The sequence below is a fragment of the Frieseomelitta varia genome, unplaced genomic scaffold (assembly GCF_011392965.1).
Source record: "Frieseomelitta varia isolate USP_RPSP 00005682 unplaced genomic scaffold, Fvar_1.2 scaffold_220, whole genome shotgun sequence".
Classification (NCBI taxonomy): domain Eukaryota; kingdom Metazoa; phylum Arthropoda; class Insecta; order Hymenoptera; family Apidae; genus Frieseomelitta; species Frieseomelitta varia.
Window position 1 is genome coordinate 161729 of NW_025109947.1, and position 8973 is coordinate 170701.

Consider the following 8973-nt stretch of genomic DNA (forward strand, 5'->3'; position numbering starts at 1 on the left):
AATCGTTGTACTTTAACCTGGTCCATTATATGGCTGAGTCTTATGGCATAAGTTGACTTTATTCTTCGCGGCATCGCAAAATCGAGCAACATTTGAAACTCTATGTTTTGTATCCCGTTGAAACAAATTGTACAATAAATATTTTACAAGAATTAGCACTTATTCAATTGGAATCAAATTAAGGATCATTCATAATGATTTTCCAAATAAACTTTATAACGTACCGTCATATTTTGGTAGAAAAATACGTGGCACACAAATATCGCGAAAATAATGTGAACAATGCAACCAACTTAATCTTTCCCTTTAAATACATCGAAGCAAAACCGGAAGCAAGCCTGGTTTAAGGCAGTGTGAGGAGTACTACGAGTGCTTTCGCACATTACCCCTTGCAACAGGCCAATTAGCACCGTTTCAGAGTCTGATGTGAACGGTCATTTAACTTCCACATGCAGCGGAATCTGTTACCAAAGACAATCCATACACCGTGCGAAAAGTCTCTGAGTTGAATAACAAATATTCAAACCGATCGTATACGGCCGATCAATTTTTTCCAACATTATTTAGTTTGCAATAACCTGAGACCTGTAAATAACGAAATGTCTACTCGTAAATGAAATTGAGCATACTGCGGAATGTCTATCTTCTATCTAACTATGCTGCATAATTTTCACAACAATGAATTTAAAAATACATTTCTAGATTCTTTTTGCTTCAAGTGATGACTTTGAACTGAATCAAGTGAATAAGCTCGACGCAAGAACTTTCCATACTTATATCCTCGTTATCGTTGAAACACGTTAACAACATATTAATATTCCGTAAGAGATTTTTGTTTGGAACGGCCAGCTCCTGGCTATTTTGTTTAACTTTTTCCACGATCGGTGGGTTGAAATAATGCGGAAATTAGGCACGCACTATGCGTACCTATGCAAGCGTGGATTGATCCCTGGTGCATTGAAAGCTGCATCGTACATCGTATACCGTCGTTCACGGCTTAACAAAACGGGCTCGTTGCGCTCGAGGTAGCAAGGGATCCCTCGAAATCCTTTAAATTCTGAATCGAAATCATCGCACGGATCCCATCGCCATTTATCTTATCACGCGGAATTCAGCTTGTCGAAGAAAATTCGTTCGCCCGTGGCTGCTATACATTTCCTGGCAAAATAGCTAGCTACCTTCCCTTTACATGTATTCTGTATACACAATAATTATTTCTACTAGAGCTGATGAAAAGCTTTCGTTAAAACGTATAATTCTTTCGTGTATTATTCCTTTAAACTCTTTGACTGAATAATTCTTCTCGTTTCTACATAAAATTCACGAAGAATTGTAGAAGATGGTAGAATTACTTAATAATTAAAAAGTTATTCGAAACTAAAACCTTATAGCGTTGCAATAATATAGAACGGCTACGAAAAGTATATCTTTAATTTTGCAATGAAATCACGCGGAAATAGACTATAATGGATTTATTAATTAATACGTAAATGATGGAATAAACAAATGATCGAAACAATCACCGAATAACGTGAAGTTCAAAGAAACGATTGAATTATTTGTATGGTCGTTGTTCCACCGCGTCCCGTCGTCTTCACCCTTGTGCCATTATCCGCGTAATTTCGGCAGGAACATCCACCTCAAGCGTCTCGTCTTAAGACAAACTAACAAAGGCAGGCACGTTTCAATTCCGCGGTGCATTTAAAGATCGATATCCCCAGTCGTATCGTTGAGCGGAGATTTCTCTCCGGTAGTGTAAACATATCCTCGATACGTCCGTGGAACGCAGCAAAGAGACGCGAAGAGACAGCCGGAGAGCAAGGGAGGGTGAGGAGGAGCTACCGGGTACGGGAGAGAAAGATTCTCTTTTGCCTATATCTGTTTTCCACTTTTTTCATCCCCCCGGTAGCAGGGCTACGCTTGTATTTCTCTCTCTGGTTCCTCTCTCCCTCTCCCTCTCTCTCTCTCTCTCTCTCTATTTCTCTCTCATCTTTTTGCTCCCTCTTTCTTTAATGCCGCCCTCTTGCTCTCTTTCTCTCCGTTCCTTTTTCCTTGCTCTGCCCTTCGTCCTTGTCGGTCGCCCGCGCACGGCCCTCCCGTCCCTTTCTTTTCCATCCTCGCCTCAAAATGTGGCATTCAACAGGGCTTCTACGGTGCTTGCGGTGGTGCGGAATCCGCGCCGGTTTGCCGCGACGCGGGGTGCATCGGGGAAATGATGCGCAGATTGGCCGGATCATCTCAAAAACCACCACCCTCTGCCTCCAGCCCTCCTCCCACTGCCTGCTCGTCCCCTCTGATTTCTCTTTCACCCTCTTTCTCGCACTCGGCATCACGTGCCTCGTTTCGCTCGCTCGCCCCCGTATCGCTGGCCCCTTGTTCCATCTCTGTCGTTCTTGCTCGTGCTCGTGCTATCGTCGCCGACGGTCGCCAGGGATGGAATACAACCCCCACTTTCGGCACCGCCGCCGAACAACCACCCTGCCACCGCTGCCTGCCACCGTGCCCGACGACGAGTGACTGAGTCCTCCGATTATTATCTCATTTGCTGGCACGAGCAGCACGCGACGCTACTGCCGCTTTCCCGCACGATCCCGTAGATCGCTCGCCTCTGGATCACCGCCTGAGGAGGAACCGCAACTCCGGGACCACGCTACCTGTCGCCGCGTGTACAGGTGAGTCGAGCGAGTCTCAACTTTCACCGATTCTTCTTCTCCGTCCCCGTTGCAATCGCCGATCCGTGAATTTCCTTTTATATTCGTCGTGGATTCGTCTTTTTTATTTTCAATGTTTTCTTTCGCTTCTTTGGCACTTCTCTCTTCTCCTTTGCCTTTTCACTCTCTTCGTCTCTTCTCTCCTTGTGCCTTTGAAATTGTGCAAAACTAACAGTCAACATGTTAACGTAACACGCATGAGACATTGTGTTCTCGGGGAACGAGGGTGTCGGTTGGACATTTCGCCAGTGTTCACGATTTCGGGATGATCGTCGGTTTTGGAAGTTTATCCGTGATCTTGCGGAGGAAGGTACACGTGGGAGAATTTGATTTGTCGCGTAACGATGACGGTTGTGGATTTTCGTGGTAAACTGTAGTGAGAAGAAGTTGATTCATCGATAAATTGCGAAACCATTGATCTTACTTATGCTGAAGATTGCTCCTGTGAAGTGTAAATAAATTGTCGGGTAAGTTTTTCTCGTTTTCGGTCATTATTTCCAACGAAATAAGAATTAAAAAGTCAAATGTATGATTTACGATCGTGAGCACAATGATTTATTCCACATGTCATGGCTGGATGATAAAGTAAATAGAAAAGAACGATGGTGGATATAGAGGATCAATTGGAAATTAGCATGTTACGCGAGAATGCTACGAGTATCATGTGTCCAGTAATAATTCAACTCTCAATCCTAGATCAGCACCTATATCTTCCTTTGTACTGCTTTCCTCAATGTGATAATATTGATTATACATAATGAGTCTATCATATTTTTGTTTAATCAAATAAAAAATTATGAAAATCAGTTTGCAAATTCACATTCATAATAAGAACAAAGAAGTCATGCTTATTTATAAATAATTTACTCGCCATTGACTCATGTCGATATTTATTAGTCACGTCGATCGCCGATATCAATTATCAAGAAATTGTAATTTTTATATAATTTTCTCTGTCTGTATAATTGTCTTTTAAATATGCTTCGTTTCTTAAAGACGCGTATAATTTAATTACTTCGAGCATTCATTGCATTCGTTCCGATATGTTCTATCTCCGCGTGTGCAAAGTCTCACTCGTAGGTTCGAGAATTAAAATTCTAAACTGAGTGCTGCAATTTACCATTCAAATATGCCGAATAACATCAATTCTAAACCAAGTAAAGACTGAAAATTCAAAAGGCAGGCAGAATATCAAAGGATTCAATACGAATGTCCCATCTATCTTCCCCGACGAACAATTTCTCACCAGAGGAATCTCGACTGGCATCTCATCGAACCAATTAATCCTCCCTTTCTTCCATAATCTTTCGCGGTTATCGATTGTACCGCAATTTGTGCACCCTCGAAAGCATTCAAATCCCCTGGCCGTTCCTTTAGACCACGATACGCCATCGCGACTAATCTTCAGCGCTAACGAAAGAGTTAGTATCGGTGGGGCCTGCTTTATTTATCGTATCGGTGGTTCTCTCCGTTTTTCGTCTTTCGTTCCGTGCACGTTTCTTTTTTGTTCTTTTCTTTTTCTCTCTCTTTTTTTTACGAGCCCATGCACAGAGCACACACAGAGACGAAGAGAGGACCGTTCGAATTACGCAGAGAGTTCAACCGTGAAAAAAGCCGAGTTCTGTCGCGACTGACATTCTTTTCTTTTTTTTTTCTTTCTTTTCTCCCCGTGCAAGTGAAATCGTTTCGCGTCTGATCGCAATAAAAATGTTTATGCTGATCGTCGTAAAGGGGCCGTCGTTGCACGAAGGTAGAACGAAGACGTGAAAGTCGACGGAGTAAAACTGAATCGGTCGAAATACCCGTCACGAATAATTCGCTTCTCGCTTCGTAATTGACAGTGTCTCTTTCGACTCGTCGTACTCGCGGTTTTCTCGTGTACGGACGCGACCTTTTATTGCTCTCATTGTCCATTATCGCACATGGATCTCTTATCTAGGATTTTTCTACTTAATCACGCGAACAGAGTCGGAGACACGCTGAGCGAAGCTAATCGACTGTAAATGAAAACGATACATTAATTGCGGCAGATGCATTGGTAACGATTCGAGTGATTCGAATTGCTTGTAATTAGGTGGAATTTAGTACTAGATGCTTGCGGTGTCGAATGTATTACGTGGGTCGTGGTATATCGAGGGAAACGAAGACATACGAAAGAAATGTTCCGTGAAATTTCGAATTATTTTTCAACTATTCATAAAACGTGGTTAAAACAATATTGCACAAAATTATTGGCGAAACTCATGCAAGAACGTGGACAGGAAAGTAACGTACGAAGATGAAATAAAAAAGAAATAAGAACGGAGAAAAATCATACTAAACACGAAGAACGTAATGAAACTAAAGAAAAGAAAAGGAAAAAAATTTTTTGAAACAAATGCGAAACAGAGAGAGACGAGGATGAAGAAATAGAAACGACCAAATCACCCTTTCGTGTGAAGACGAATGACAGACAAAGGAGCAATATGCGATAGAATAGATGCGAAAAAAATAGATGCGAAACAGGACAGAGAAAGGAGCAATATGCGATAGAATAGACGCGATAAGAAATAGATGCGAAAAAAGAAACGACCAAATCACCCTTTCGTGTGAAGACGAATGACAGACAAAGGAGCAATATGCGATGCACGATAGAAAGGGGTAGAACGAGGCAGAGAAAGGTGGGGGGAGTAAGGCCGAAGATATACAAGCTGAGGCAAAGTACATAAGGAAGAAAGAAAACGAGAAATTAAGATGTGGCGTGGGGTGGGTTGGGAGTTGAAAGGGAAATCGTTGCGCGTGGAAAGGGTAGAAGGGAATGAATTAGGAGAAGAGAGGAGCCGCACGTCGGCGAACAGTTGCGGGGAAAGAGATGAAAGAGATAGAAACGGAGGGATGGGTAGGGCGAAACGAGAGGAGCAGCAATGCAAATATTCGCGGCGACAGAGATTGAAACAATCCGCCAATTAGAATCGTCGACGTGAACGGGATTATGCAGATTCGCGGTGGGTGCGCGGACAGAGCCAGGAACGGACTGGCAGCTGCCGCACCGCTCGCTTAATTCAATCCACCGAGTTGTCTTATGAATCGTAAACCGGCCTTCCCCAGCCGCGTGAAACTGAAACTACGTCGCGAGGAAGACGGCAAGGATAAACGTCGGATGCCGCCGTCGTCATCGCGGAGCGACGCTTCGACATCCGCAAACGATTCGCCTCGGATGGAATGATAATGCAGCCTCGTAAAGTTCGAGGGGTTAGGGCGGGCGCGACTCATTGCTTTGCCTGCAGAGAAGTTCCAAGGAGAACAAAAATTTGGCTAAAATATAGTCCGAAGACGGAGATTAAAAAGTATATTCTGAAGAATAGTTGGAGATTTTCTATCTTTTTTGGTACTCGTTGCTTCGTCATCATCTTGCAGAGAGATTGCTAGAAAGAAGAATTTGGTTGAAATATACTCCGAGGATTGAAATACATATTATTTTATGTGTTTCGAAACTAGTTTAGGAGACTTTTAATCTTATACTTTTTTCTATATAAAATTTTTCCAATCAGAAGATCGAGAAATCAGCGTTTATAAAGGAAAAGCGTTGTTTAGAAGATGGTTGAGATTTTATATCTTGTTTGTGCTTTATAGAATGTTTCACGATGAGAAATAATCGCTAACAGGGTCAAGGTAGAAAAGATATTAAATACATTGACCTTTGATTATTGCCCCGTGTTTCGCTGGTGATGGCTGTATTTCGAAATACATTAAAATGCTTATTAATCATTAGGTTCGTGTCACACTGCTGCTTATATATCGGCGAAATATCTGATTGAAGAAAGCGCATTTTCAAAATAATTGTACACGTATTCTCTAATTGCAAAGAATTATACAACAGTATCATTTGTTATAGAAGCGATGTAGAAGATGAAAGTCGGAGGTTGACTACAGGGTGATAGAGGGGAGAATGTATAGAGGGGAATGTATATTGCAATTTTTAAAGGACACTTAAATAGAATATTACGAGGGTTGCCGGTGAAAATGTGTTACCATTGACTTTTAGGAGCGAGAGAGCCCGGCAGGGAATAAATTGTTTCGTGCCAGAGAATCTCAAGTAAATACTCGCGGTGGAGACTTTCCGCGGAGGCTTTCTTTATATTGCGCCCGGTAATAGAATAAAGAACGCAACCACGCAATGGAAATTCTCACTTTTTGCATAATTGACGTATCCTCAGGAGCACGTTGGATTATTTTATCTCGTGGATAATGTGATTTAAATACGAGGGACCGAGAGAAGATGCTGTAGCTGTTTCCATAAAGTATAGGGGGATGTAAATTTTGCTGCAGTTCCTTCGCTTCTTTCTCCGTGTGAATTTTTACAACGTTATGGAAGGATGAGAGAGAGAGAGAAAAAAAAAAGGAGAGGAAAGAAAGAAAAAGCGAGAGAATGAGAGGAGGAGATAAAAGAGCGGACCGAGGGGGGGAAAAAGAGGGAGGGATTGTGTAAAGTGGCTACAACGCGATCTCGCGATTAATGTTCTAGAAATGTAAGATCTCTTGCGCGCTCGATGTAATTCAAGCTTGGTTAAAACAGCGCGACCGGTGAATTTCATGACGCGGCTTTAAAATTTCCTGTTTAAGAAGACCACGGTGTAAGCAATGGAAACGCGTCGCTATTGTCTTTCAGCGCAGCCATCGCCGAGGGGAAAAAAAAAAATCGTTTCACGTCTCCGGGGATTCTTCAGGAGCTCCGCGTACCCGCGAGCTTCTCGTTTCGCATTATCTTCTCTCCGCGCAATCTCTGTCGACGTTTTGTCATTCAAATGATCAAGTAAATAAAAGATCAATCGCAATATGAGATTTTTCTTTACAAAGAAGATAGCAATGTTAATCTTGTTGTATAAAGAACAAGTGGAAAACTTTATGTAACAATTTGGTTTCCCTCCAATATTTCTGCTTGTCAAGATTTTGCAGAAAGATTTTCATCGTTCGTTAAATTCGCGCAGAAATTTTTCTTTTTTTTTTTGTCTTTTTTTTTTCTATCACCAATCAAAATGTTCTTCTCAACGTTCGATTCAGAAGTGTTTCATCATAAATCGTTTCTTCATTCTCTCTGTCGCATAGTTCTGCTCTCGAGCATCAGAAAAGGATTCCCACTGTCTGCTAAATTCGCGCAAAATTTTTTTTCTCAATAATCAAAAAACTCCTCGGTGCATACACTCTCTTCTCCATCAACGGATTTCTATTACTTATTCCTCTTCGTTTCGTGAGGAACGCGCGAATAATAATATTCAGTAAAATACGCGAGAAAAAAGCGTAACCGTTCGTACCATTTCACCCTCGCTTCTGACAGGAATCAAAAGATTTTCACCGTTCGATGTTCAGCGGCGATAGAGACGGCGCGGGAATTATGAGCGCGCTGTAATGAGAACCGACGACGAGAGCCTGTATTTATCACGAAGAGTAAAACTGACAGCAGTCCATTTCCTGTTCGTCCTGCCTGTCTGGCTGAACATATCTCCTGACGAAACAACGTGGACGCCGTTTGTTTGGGAAACAATGGACCGAAACAATACCCAATCCCTCCTCGGTGCGCGGACATGGATACAGACCACCATTCTGCTTTCCACGCCCCGTTACACTCTTCTCTCTTTCCATCGACGAAAGAATATCGCCAGGGACCTGCCAAGACTTCGCCGATTCTACGCGAATCGACAGCAAAGATCTTTCCTCTCGCTCGTATTAACGGTTGTCTGCTTCGTTCCTGGTTTATTCCCGACACCCGAAACGTTTTGCAAAAAGTCACCCTACGATTCCTCCGTGTCGCGATGAAAAAGTTTTTTTTTTTTCGTTTCTCAGCGACTCGAGAATACCAAGCCATGGGAGAGAATGTTTCTCGAATCTGCCCCTTTCTTTTCCAGAAATTGCTTACCAATATATCCCGTTTTTGCGAGTGAAAAACGCGTAACGAGGAAAACACACTCTGCACGTTTTTGCGTTTGTGACGTGGTACTGTACGCACGGAATGTTTCGGAGAATCTGGACGACAGAGAAGATGCTTTTTGATTAAAAGGCGACTATATTCCGATTTACTTTTACTACAGAAGATTGAAAGTATTGGTTTCGAAAGTCTATTGATCAGCAATCTGTTACACAGTTTTAAAAATGAAATTGAATAGAGAAAGATAAACAAGGTGAACGAAATGAATGAAAGAAAAATGAACAATTGCTTACGATATTTTTAAAATAATTGACAGCAATAATTAGCATTGGAATTTAAGCGTAAAGATAAAGTAATATA

The 8973-nt window shown here is 42.0% G+C and overlaps 1 protein-coding gene across 1 annotated transcript in view; it reads left to right on the top strand.

Moving 5' to 3' along the window:
- The first annotated feature begins 2428 nt into the window (after window positions 1-2428).
- The window catches only part of LOC122527469, a 10842-nt gene continuing 4297 nt past the window's right edge, over window positions 2429-8973 (top strand). The window contains exon 1 of the mRNA XM_043651694.1: window positions 2429-2672. The gene's annotated coding sequence lies outside the window, so the exon portion shown is untranslated. The remainder of the gene's footprint in view (window positions 2673-8973) is intronic.